The 11,882-nt window shown below is 33.2% G+C and overlaps 1 non-coding gene across 1 annotated transcript; it reads right to left on the bottom strand.

The window, feature by feature from the left end:
- Positions 1–782: 782 nt before the first annotated feature.
- On the bottom strand, positions 783–914 carry LOC112128933 (U11 spliceosomal RNA). The gene has a single exon (XR_002911377.3). It is a non-coding gene; the product is annotated as a U11 spliceosomal RNA (small nuclear RNA).
- Positions 915–11,882: the final 10,968 nt, after the last annotated feature.

Below are 11,882 nucleotides of genomic sequence, written 5' to 3'. Positions count from 1 at the left end.
AGAGCAGAGCATAACTACTTTCTGCTTTGTTAGGGTGTGGAAAGTGGTTTGTTGAAGTAATAAGTCTAGAGGTCATTAGTCCCATTTCTTCCAGTTTTGTGTATATGATGATAGTAAATTAAATTGAAAACTTATTATTAAAAATCCTCTTTGAAGTAGTGTTTGTGTTTTTTTAAAAAATAACTTCAGCATTAGCCTCCAGAAAAACAATATAAGTTTTTTACCTTAATTTTGAGAAAGATGTTTTTTTAATAAGGCTTTACAAAATCACCTATTTACTTTCAGAATGGATTGAGGAAAACTTATTTAAAAAGATGTGTACCCAAAAGGCTTATTTATTTATTTATTTATTTACTTATTTATCTATTTTATGAGTAAGGGCACCAGGACTAACAATCACCAGTGATACGGTTTGGATCTGTGTTGCCGCCCAAATTTCATCTTGAATTGTAATCCCCGGTGTTGAAGGTGGGGCCGGCTGGGAGGCATGGGTCGTGGGAGTGGATTTCCCCATTGGTGCTGTTCTCATGATAGTGAGCGAGTTCTTATCAGATCCGGTTGTTCAAAAGCATGTAGTACGTCTCCCGTCTCTTGGTCTTGCTCCTGCTCCAGCCATGTAAGAAGAGCCTGCTTCTCCTTTGCCTTCCACCATGAATGTAAAGTTCCTGAAACCTTCCCAGAAGCTGAACAGAAGCTGCTATGCTTCTTGTACAGCCTGCAGAACCATGAGCTAATTAAACCTCTTTTCTTATAAATTACCCAGTCTCAGGTATTTATAGCAGTGTGAGAATGGACTAATACAACCAGCTATCCACCTACCAAAAAATTATAGTTCCAAAATTCCTTGATGTCAATTCTGCACTAAGAGCAATCAAGTTGCCCTGCATGTATCACTCACAACAGCAGATTTTTTTTTCAAAAAAACTTTTAGAATAGAGAAAAAAAAGTTTTGCTTTTTTTTTTTTTTGGAAGTCGAAAATATATGATTACAGGAGCAAATATATTAACTGTGATTAAACCCACACATAGAAATTCCTGGTAGCCAGTAACAAGGTAAACAGAATGGATTTTATAACTCCTATAATCTTGTAAAAGATACGGATTACTTTTTCAAAGGAAAAAAATTATGTGTAAGGAACATTGAACAAAATATGTAGATGATACCCAATGATAGTTTTATATGGTTTGTCCTATATAGACTAGATAAAAATCAAGGACATCACATCAAAATTCTAGTACTTGTAAATTATTTGCAATATTTTTTACTTGTCTTTTTTTTGTAAATAATTTGTAAACCATTTACTTAGTAAATCTGTTATTGTGGGAGTCTTAGTGAATGTGGCCCAAGTTTACAGCTTTCTGGTTTAATTTGCTATGAGGTAGTTCTTAGTCTATCAGACAAACTACTCATACACTCCTCTAAATATTCTATTTTCTTTTGATATGTACCACTTTGAGCTTTTGAAGGGAAACTAGATAGGAGAATGTGTTTATATCACTAATAAAACACGGTTTGCCTATAAGTTCTGTGTTAGGAATTAAAAATGTCTAGCTCTCAAAGGTTTATTGTAGCAGTATAAAGTGCAGCTGTAGAGACAAAATGCCAAGGTTCAAATGCAAGATTCACCCTCTTTTTAGTTGCAGTACTTTAGCACCTATGTATCCTCTTCTATAAAATGGAGTTGATACTGGAGACAACTATAAGTTCTAGGCAATGATTAAACGCATATATCACACCTAATCAGCACCATCTAATTGAGCGCTTTTATTGTTTCAGATGAGATAAGTTTCACATGCTGTTATGACATGAGTCAGACTGAATTCTTTTCGTAGAGAGGAGTTCCCTCCTGTACAGATGTGAGTAAAAGCCCTCAGGCTTATCTTTTCCTTTAAGAAGTAGCTTGTGAGCTACTCAAATTCCTGAAGATGCATTTGAATAAAAGTATAATTACACATCAAAGTACAGGACAGAAATAATTTTACACCCACCCTTTCAGGATAAGCCATCTACCTCAGCCATGAGGGAGCTATAGTTTTGAAATATTTGACTTTAAATTGTATCAAAATTACCAGCTAAACTAGCAAAACTTAGTCATTTAATCCATTTCTAGAAAATTTAAAGAAATTGATGTACTGGATTAGGTAGTTTAATATAGGGAATACCAATTTTAGGTTTGGCAGAATTGATATCAGAAATGTTTGAGTTAGCTATTTCAGAACCAATGACTTGTGTGTATAAACACACATACACTGTGTATATAGACACACACGTATTGGTATATATATATGTATGTGTGTATATATATGTATATATATGCCAATTATATGTGTGTGTGTGTGTGTGCATGTATGTATGGAGATTTATCACATAAATTAACTCACACAGTTATGGAGGCCAAGAATTACCATGATCTGCTGTCTGCAAGCTACAAAGTTGGTGGTGTAATTCATTCTAAGTGTGAAGGTCTGAGAACTGGGGGGCTAATGGTATAAGTCCTGTCCTGAGTCCAAAAGCCCAGGAGCCAGGAGCAATGATATCTGAAGGGAGGAGAAGATGGACGTCTCATCTCAAGCAGAGAGAGAAAATTTGTCCTTCCTCCACATTTTCTTCTATTTGGGACCACAGTGGACTGGATGATGCCCACCCACACTGGTGAGAAAGGATCTTTTTTACTCAGTCTGCTGATTTAAATGTTAATCTCTTCTGGAAACACCATCACAAACACATCCAGAAATAATGTTTTACCAGCTGTCTGGGCATCCCTTAGTACAGTTATGTTGATATATAAAATTAACCCTCACAGCTATAACAAGGCAAGAGCTTGTGAAATCTAAAGATTTGAAAAGCCAGGAAAAGGATAATTAAGCCTATTTTATGACCTTTCAGTGGGGCTACTTAAAGCATTTCAGAAATATGGGAGTGGGTCTCACTGTAAACATGGCTTAGGTGAGAAAAGATGCAATACCACTGAACATAGAGTACCTCTATAAATTTCTTAGTATGTCCACTGGAGAACCCCAGTCACTCAGCAGATCCTTCTCTTCTTTCTTTCTGGACTGAACTGCTCACAAAACTCAGCGGCACAATAATTAATTAATAAGCACTGTCTCTGGTAGATTTCTTAATTCTGTCTGATATAATCTCCTTTCTGAAGTTGCCTGCTGTGACACCCATAGTGACCTATATTGAGTTAACAATAAGAAGAAAATCATTATATCTTGGATACCTGTTTATTAAGCATGGATTTTTAATGATTGCCATGTTTTATCTGACTTTGAGTCAACCCATTGGACCTAGAACATATTCAAAAGCTATTCCCAGGCACTAAGACCCAAAGAATTCAGTAAGTATTAACTATTATTTGAGTTTGATTGAGAGGAACTAAGTAAAATTTTAAATCGTCTATTGAAACCTTCTTTGAAGATGATAAATAATTTGATGTTTAAACATTAAGGACTTTGGGTGGATGGCAGCAGGAATAGTGGAGTAAGGAACTCCAAAAATTCACTCCTGCATCAAGGAATAAAAGCATTGGCAAAAATGGTCTAAATATCTTTTTTAGAACTCTGGAAATTACCTAAAGACTTGCAACAATCCAAGACACATCTATTAAAGAAAAATGGCTGAATCTGGGTAAGAACAGCAAACTTTGTGGTATTTTAATTTGTCCTAATTCTAGCCCTCTTTCTCCAGCTCTGCAGTAGCCTTGTGAACCAGCAGCCCCACAATCACAATGAAAACAAGGCAGTTAGCAGTCACCAGAAGGGTCACAATGGGTTGATGGCTTTTCAATGCTCCATTCTCAGAGAATTGTCATTTATCTTGCAGTTCTCTGAAACTCTCCACTTGCGGGAAGGGTTTGTCTATATGTGAGGCAACTCAGAAATCACTCTGAACAAATCATTTTTTCCCCTGGGAGAAAACTATCAGTTGCAATTATTTGATATCACCTCTGTCTGAGGCAGCAATAACAATTGGAGCAAACAAGAAGCTTGCCAAAGAAACACCTAGAGATGAGATGTCTGTAGGGCACTTTGAAAAGCTTCTACAAATTCCTGGGAATCAAGGAGTCCACAGGGCTACGTACGTGCCCAGGAAACACCTAAAAAGGCGCTAACCTCTCATCTCTGGCTGACCCTGAGGTTCTGTTAAAACAGAAAGTGAAGGCTAAAGCAGAGTTGAAAACTGACCAGCTGAACAGTTAAGGGATGACCCAACATGTACACAGAGCAAAGGCTGGAAGACCTATTGCTTTCAGGAATTTAAGGAAATCTCTGTCCAATCATTAGCCAACCACTAAGCTAACTAATCACAGAAACGACAGAGAATACAAATTTTAAAGGATCTGATTTAGTTCTGGAAAGTCACTAAAAAAATATATTGGAATAGCAGCAGCAAGAATAATAAACCATGGGATAGAGAATCTGTTTTACAGAGCTGTCACATTATATTATTGCAGATGTCTAGGTTTCAAGAAAATAACTGGGAGGCATGTGAAGAAACAAGAGTATGATTCATGCACAAGGATAAAAGCAGTCAATAGAACCTGCCAATGAGGAAATATAGATGTTGGATTTACTATGCAAATACTTTAAATTAACAATTTAAGATACGTTCAAAGAACAAAAGGAAAGTATACATAAAGAACTAAAGAAAAGTATTAGAATGGTATTTTATCAAATAGATAATATCAATAGAAAGATAGAAATTATAAAAAGACACAGACATTTTAGAATTAAAAATTAAAGAAACTGAAATGAGAAATTCACTAAAGGGCTAAATAGCAGATTTGAGATGGCAAAAATAAAATTTAGTGAACTTGAAGATAGGTAAATTGAGATTATCCAAATCCAAGAACAAAAGAAGGAAGAAAATAAACAAAAATCTCAAGAGACCCAAGGGACAGAACCAAGCGTACTAACATATTCATAATAGGAGTTCCAGAAGCAGAGGAGAGACAGAAAGGAGCAAAAAGAATACTTGAAAAAATAATGGCCAAAAATGTCCTAAGTTTGATGAAAAACAACAATCTGTGTACCCATGAAGCTCAATGAATTCCACTTAGGATAAACTCAAGAAGATCCACACCTAGATACAACATAATCAACTTCAAAAGCTAAATAAACAATTTTGAAAGCAGAAAATTAAAGTGACTTTTTATGTCCACAGGATCCTCTTGTTATTACCTTTATGTGCAAGTTACCTCTTGTAACAGACAATTTCTCAACAGACATCACACAAGTCAGAGAAGAGTGAGATGACTGACTCAAGGTACTGTCAAATGAGAAATCTATATCCACCAAAGCTACCCTTCAAAAATGAAGGGAAAATTAACATATTCTAAGATGAATAAAAGCTGAGAAAACACATTGCTAGCTGACTTGCCCTAAAATAAATAATAAAGGAAGACATTTAGGCTGAAATGAAACTAGATAGTAACTTGACTCTACGAGAATAAATAAAGGGCACCAGTAAATATAACTGCATAGATAAATGTAAATGACAATATTAATGTAGTTTTTAAATTTGTAGCTCATTTTTAATTCTAACTAATTTACAAAGAAAACTACATGAAACAATAATTATAAATCTGTGTTGACGGGCATATAATGTTTGAAGGTTAAATTATATGACAACAGCACAAAGGAGCAGGGAGTGAATGGAACTACATAGAGCAATTTTTTGTGTACTATTAAAATTAACCTGGTATCAATAAGAAATAGATTGTTATAAGTGAATATGTTAATTGTAAATTCCAGGACAGCCACTAAGAAAATAAATGTAAAAAATATAGTAAAAGAAATGACATTGGATTTAAATGGTACACTAGAAAATATCTATTGACAGAAAAAATATTCTTGTAATAGAGAAATAGAGTAATAGAGAAATGAAAAAAGACATGACATGTAGACATAAGACATAAACAAATAGTAAAATGCCATATGTAATAATAAACTATGGGCAATTATATTAAATATAAATCAATTCAATTCTCAAATCACAAGGCAGAGATTGGCAAACCAAGAAAAAAATTTGCATTTCTAATGGCATCAAAAGGAATGAAATGCTTAGTAACAGATTTAAGAAAAGTGCAAAACATACACTTAAAAAAATAAGAAGCATTAAAAAAATTTACACCCATCTTTTATGAACTATTCCAAAAATAGAAGAAGAGGGAACACTTTCCAATTCTTCTGTGGCCAGTATTCCTCTGACACCAAAATCAGACAGGAATATCACAAGGAAAGAAAATTACAGACCAATATTCCTTATTAATATAAACACAAAAGTAGTCAGTAAAATAGTAACAAACCTAATCCAATTGTCAATATAGAAAATTATGTTATCTGTGAATACATCAAAGACCTAATAAATGTGAATAAATTAAAGACCTAAAAAATGGAAAGACATTCTGTGCTAATAGATTTGAATATAATGTTATTAAGATGGCAATACTCTGTAAACTATTCTACGGATTTAATGCAATCTGTATCAAAACTATCAAATGAGAGCCGACTTTTTTCAGGAAATTAAAAGCTAATCCTAAAATTTAAACAATAGAATTTTATTCAGCTGTGAAAAGAAGTGAAGCTTTGATACATTCTACAAGACGGACGAACATCGACAACATTATGCTAAGTGAAAGAAGTCAGACATCAAGGCCATGTATGGTATGATTGCATTTATATGAAATGTTGAAAATAGACAAATCCTATTAGTGGTTGCCAGGTATTGGGAGAATAAAGCATGAGAAGTGACTTCTAATCGGTAAATGGTTTCTCTTTGGGTGACAAAAATGACTGGAATTAGATAGTGATTTTGATTGCATAAATTTGTACGTATACTAACACCTATTAATGTGTAAAATTTTAAAGAGTAAATTTTATGGTTTATGAATTATAATTTAAATGAATGAATGAGTTGAATCACTAAAAAATTTCCACCAACCTTTGACTGGAGCTTCCCTGCCATTTCATATCTGTTTTCTGACAGCTAATAATCAATGATAAAATATAATTATTTGAGTCACAGGTGATTACAAATGACAGTATATGCTAAGTCTGCTATGTGCTAGACTAAATATTGTATTTTCATTGGGAATTGACGTGATACAATTCTAAGAAGAAAGTTTTGTGCTTAATTAGTATTTTTTTAAATCACTGAATTGTTAAAAATTTTTAAAGCTTTTACTATTAAGTTTTGTGAAAATATTTTTTTGGTAACGATCTTATTCATTAGCCCAATTATTCCCAGTAAGGGCATCTTCAGGGCTAACTCTAAACCCAATAATAGAAAACAAAACAAAACAAAATTTCTGTATAAAACAATACTCACCTCATTAGTAAACTCCAAGCTAAATTCAAATGTAGTCATTCTGATAGATTAAGTTCATATTTTGACAATCATGATTCATTGTCCTTTTACAGCAATTAGGGGGTAGCCATGAACTATTTCATGTCATCAGGGAACTCAATTATTGGGGCCAATTATTTGCCAAATGTTAGTGACTTTTCTGTGTGTTTGCATAAGGAAGTATCATGTCGTATTTAGAATTGAAATGCCTTTTCCTAGACAGATGATAGTGTCGTGCAGTAGGCATTTACGGACTTTTTGGTAGATTAATGTGGAACACAGAAATATAATACATCTATACAACGACACATTTCTAGATGAAGCAAGCACTTCTGTTGATTTTTGTGAATAGTAGCTTGTATTGGAGCTGGCGAATCAAATGAAATGTTCCCTTGATCTGGATATTTTCTAACAATGCCAAATTAAACAAATTCAAGTGAATTTTTTTTATCTGTACTCCTAATTGAGGCAAAGTTTTTAACCTACAAACCTGAAGATTTTCCTCTGTGAATTCATTTTATGTTTACCTTTGTTTACTTACAGAGTGACCTGTTGGATATAATAGATATTCATAACTATAGATAATATTAATACTAATTAATCAGAAATAGTATATTTATTATTGTGGCTGAATGTATGCTTAATATAATTTAAATAGTAATAATATGTCAAACATTTGTTGAAGTCTTTTTCAAAGTGTTTTGCATGTGTTGATGTCTTAAAGGTGATGTAACTAAGTTACAGAGAGGATAAGTAAGTTGCCTGATGTCACCCAGACCACCAGTTAGTAAGCACTTGAGCTGAAATTAAAATTTCAGTGGTTTGACTTCAGAAGCTATTCTCTTAACTATTTTGCAATGCTGTTTCTCAATTAAAAAAAAAGTTGGATAGATTATTATGTACTGCTTACTTTGGTGAAGGAATAGGGGAAATATTAGGCTGAAAGGGTTATTAAAGATGAAAGTTCTGTGATTATTTGTGAATTTCCATAGTTATCAGCCCTTAGTGTGACAGCCATTCCCTACCTCCAGTAATAGGACTTGAATATATTGAAGTCATATCTGGTATGTCAGGCGTTTGGTCAACCACAGACTCAAATATTAGCAGACATTATCTGGTATGAGTATTAGTAAAAACAGATTTTCCTCTGCTTTACAAAGTATTCCACCCAAGCACCTCAATCAAGACGGAAAAATGAACCAGCACTTCATGAAGACTTAGGGAAGGGCTATGCTATTGTGTTTTCAAACAGAAACTTTTATCTTAACAAATATATGTGATTAATTCTTTTGCAAAAATGGATTTAATTCCAAAAACTCTATTGTTTTAACACAAAAGTAGGTTTTACCATATTTTGCAATAATTTGACATTCTAGGAATATGAGCTATGTTGACTCTAGATATACAAATTTTAGCTTAAGAAACACAGGATTCCACTCCACACCCATTAGGTTGACTAATATCAAAGAAGCACACAGAATGGAACTAGTCACCAGAGCTGTTGACACCGTGGAGAAATTGGGACCTGTGTGCACTATTGCTGGGATACAAAATGGTGCAGCAAACTGTGGAAAACAAATGATGGTTCCTCAAACAATTAAAAATAGAATTACTATATAGTCCAGCAATTCTGCTTCTGAATATATACCTAAAATAATTGAAAGAAGGGTCTCAAAAAGATTATTGTACACCCATGTTCATTGTAGCATTATTTGAAATAGCCAAAGGGTGGAAGCAACCAAATAGTCACCGATGGATTAATGGGTAAAGTGTGGTATATACAGATAATCAAATATTAATCAGCCTTTAAAAAAAGTAAATTCTGACACACCCTACAACATACCTGAACTTTGATGATGTTATGCTAAGTGAAATAAGCCAGTTACCAAAGGACTAATATTGTGTTATTCCATTTACATGAAATACCTAGTTAAATTCATAGAGATAGTCTTATGGTGGTTGTCAGGTACTTGAGGAAGAGGTAATGAGAAGTTATTGTTTAATGAGTATAGAGTTTCCGTTTTTTAGGAGAAAGAGTTGTCGAGATGGATGGTGATGATAGTTGTGTAAGAATGTGAATGTACTTAATACACTAAACTGCACACTTAAAAATGGTTAAAATGGTAAACTTTTTATTGTATGTATTTTACCACAAGAAAGAAAATGCAAGTTAAAAAAAGGAAATGTAGGATTATGTGATAAGTATCATCTCCCGTGCAGAATATGCTTTATTTCACTGCTACCTCCATGATCCAAGCTACCTGGATCAAACTCTTACTGCATTACTTTGTAATCTTGTACTTTAGAGTGACCATATATTTGTCATTCATACTGGGGCACTTTTGAGAGTGAAAGGGTATACTCCAAGACAATTGGTATGAACTTGATTGCGCTAATCTCAACAGAGAAGCCATAGTGGTCTTTGAAAAATATCACATCGTATTCTACTGAAAACCCCCATCACCCCCCTATTTTCCCAAGTGACTAATGACTGCCATATTGGACAGTGCTGATCTAGATAATTTAGATACCTGAGCTTTCTATTTTTCCTCAAACATTGGGCTATTTTCCCCCCTTTAGAAGGTTTAACGGCTTTCATAGTTCATAGCTAATATATAAGCTCTATGAGAGCAGGGAACGTACTGTTTATTCACTGCTACATCCCAGGGACTTAGTCCAGTGACTGGGATGAGACAAGGACTTCATATTTGCAGTATTCAAGCAAACTATGATTTTTGCCTTAAGACCAGAAAAATGTTTAGAAATTCAACACATAATTTGAGAAATTATATTCTGGAATGATATTTTTTATTTCCATTTTATCTGATAAATATTGTGATAGGTAATGTAGAAATGTTTGAATCCAAAGATAAACAAGTAGACATTAGTGTATCAAGATTATGTCAATGTAACTGATGCATCCTGTTGGAAAAAAGAACAAAATTTTTGAACTTTGTCTTTTCTTATCCACTACTAAGTTGTTAATTTTGTGCTAATTTTTTTTTATGAACCAGAGCTATCCATTATATTGGCTTTTACTTGAAATATGTCTATCAACTGTGTCATATTTTACCATTCGCCACCCGTTGTTACTTTCAATTTTGGGGAGGTAGGTGAAGTGAGAAAGGAGAATATTGATGGCATTCAGGGCTCACAAACATGTACAAAGAAATACTTTGTGAAATCATGCTCCTTTTCTTCATCTTTATTTAACTGGGCTCATGTGAAGAATGTTCAAAGCTTTGTGTGTGTGTGTGTGAGCACACGTGCATGTGCATGAAAGAGGGAGAGAGAGAGAGAAATGCATGACAGTGCTTACCTATGAAAGTTAGAACATGACAGTATGGTACAGAAACTTCTAACATTCTGACTATATTATATCATAAGCAAATCATGAGTCGTGTCTGTATTCTGTTTATTTCTGCATACTTCACAGTGCCAAGCCCTCAGTAGTCTCTCAGAAAATTTATTCTAAAAAATAATGCATTCCCAATTAGCATTTGTTATCAACCAGCAGCAACCAAAATTACATTTTGATAACAATATGTGGATATTGCCCAAACAAGCAGATTTATTGGATGAGCATTACTACAACCATAGAGCATTTTAATAGCTTAAGATTTTATGTATGCAATGTAAATATCTTCTTGATACATTGAATATTATGACAAAAAGTTTTATTGCTTCAGAACAGATGAATAATGATGCAAGGATGAATTTTGAAGAACATTCTTGCTAGATGGATAGACAAAGTGTTCAAAGGCATTTGAGAAAAGAATTTACTACACATTATCTGCATGTGACCTCAAGCAATTTGTGATGAAACGTTTATGTGTGCACATGTGTGTATGTGTAGGAAATAAACTCAAATGGCAAAGAGATTATATATATATTTTATATTATATATATTTATATATAAATTTATATATATTTATATACATATTATATATTATATATTTATTATATATTATATATATTTTTATATGTTATATATATTTATATATTATATATTTATGTATGTTATATATATTTATATATTATATATTTATATATGTTATATATTTATATATATTTATATATGTTATATATATTTATATATAAAAATATATATTTTAATTCATTGCATTAAATTCATAGTTAGCTCATTGGCACACAGAACTTAGTCTCTTTCTTCTCTGTCATTCTCTTCTTTTATAATTTGTTTTATCATAAAGAGGTCAGAGAAGCCTGTTATGGTACCATGGCAGGAGAACAGGAGATCACCGAAGAAATCCAATAATTAAACCACTTTGCCTGGCAAGTAACCCGTTGGAAGGTAATGGTTCTGGAGAATAAGTTGGTAGGAGCACTTAATGATGGCAGCCTTTAATTCAATGTGAGCCGCCTGAACACTAAGAGTTTGATCAGTATGTGTTAATCTAGTTAAAATAAGCACTTTTTCCTCAAAGTAAACTGGTTACCTAAATGTATGCATCTCAAAAATCTGACTTATAGTAACTCCATATTTTAGAGATAAAGATTTAGGTAG

The sequence above is a fragment of the Pongo abelii genome, chromosome 15 (assembly GCF_028885655.2).
Source record: "Pongo abelii isolate AG06213 chromosome 15, NHGRI_mPonAbe1-v2.0_pri, whole genome shotgun sequence".
NCBI classification, from domain to species: Eukaryota; Metazoa; Chordata; class Mammalia; order Primates; family Hominidae; genus Pongo; species Pongo abelii.
Note: the sequence above shows the minus strand (reverse complement) of the source record. Positions and strands in the feature narration are given on the sequence as shown.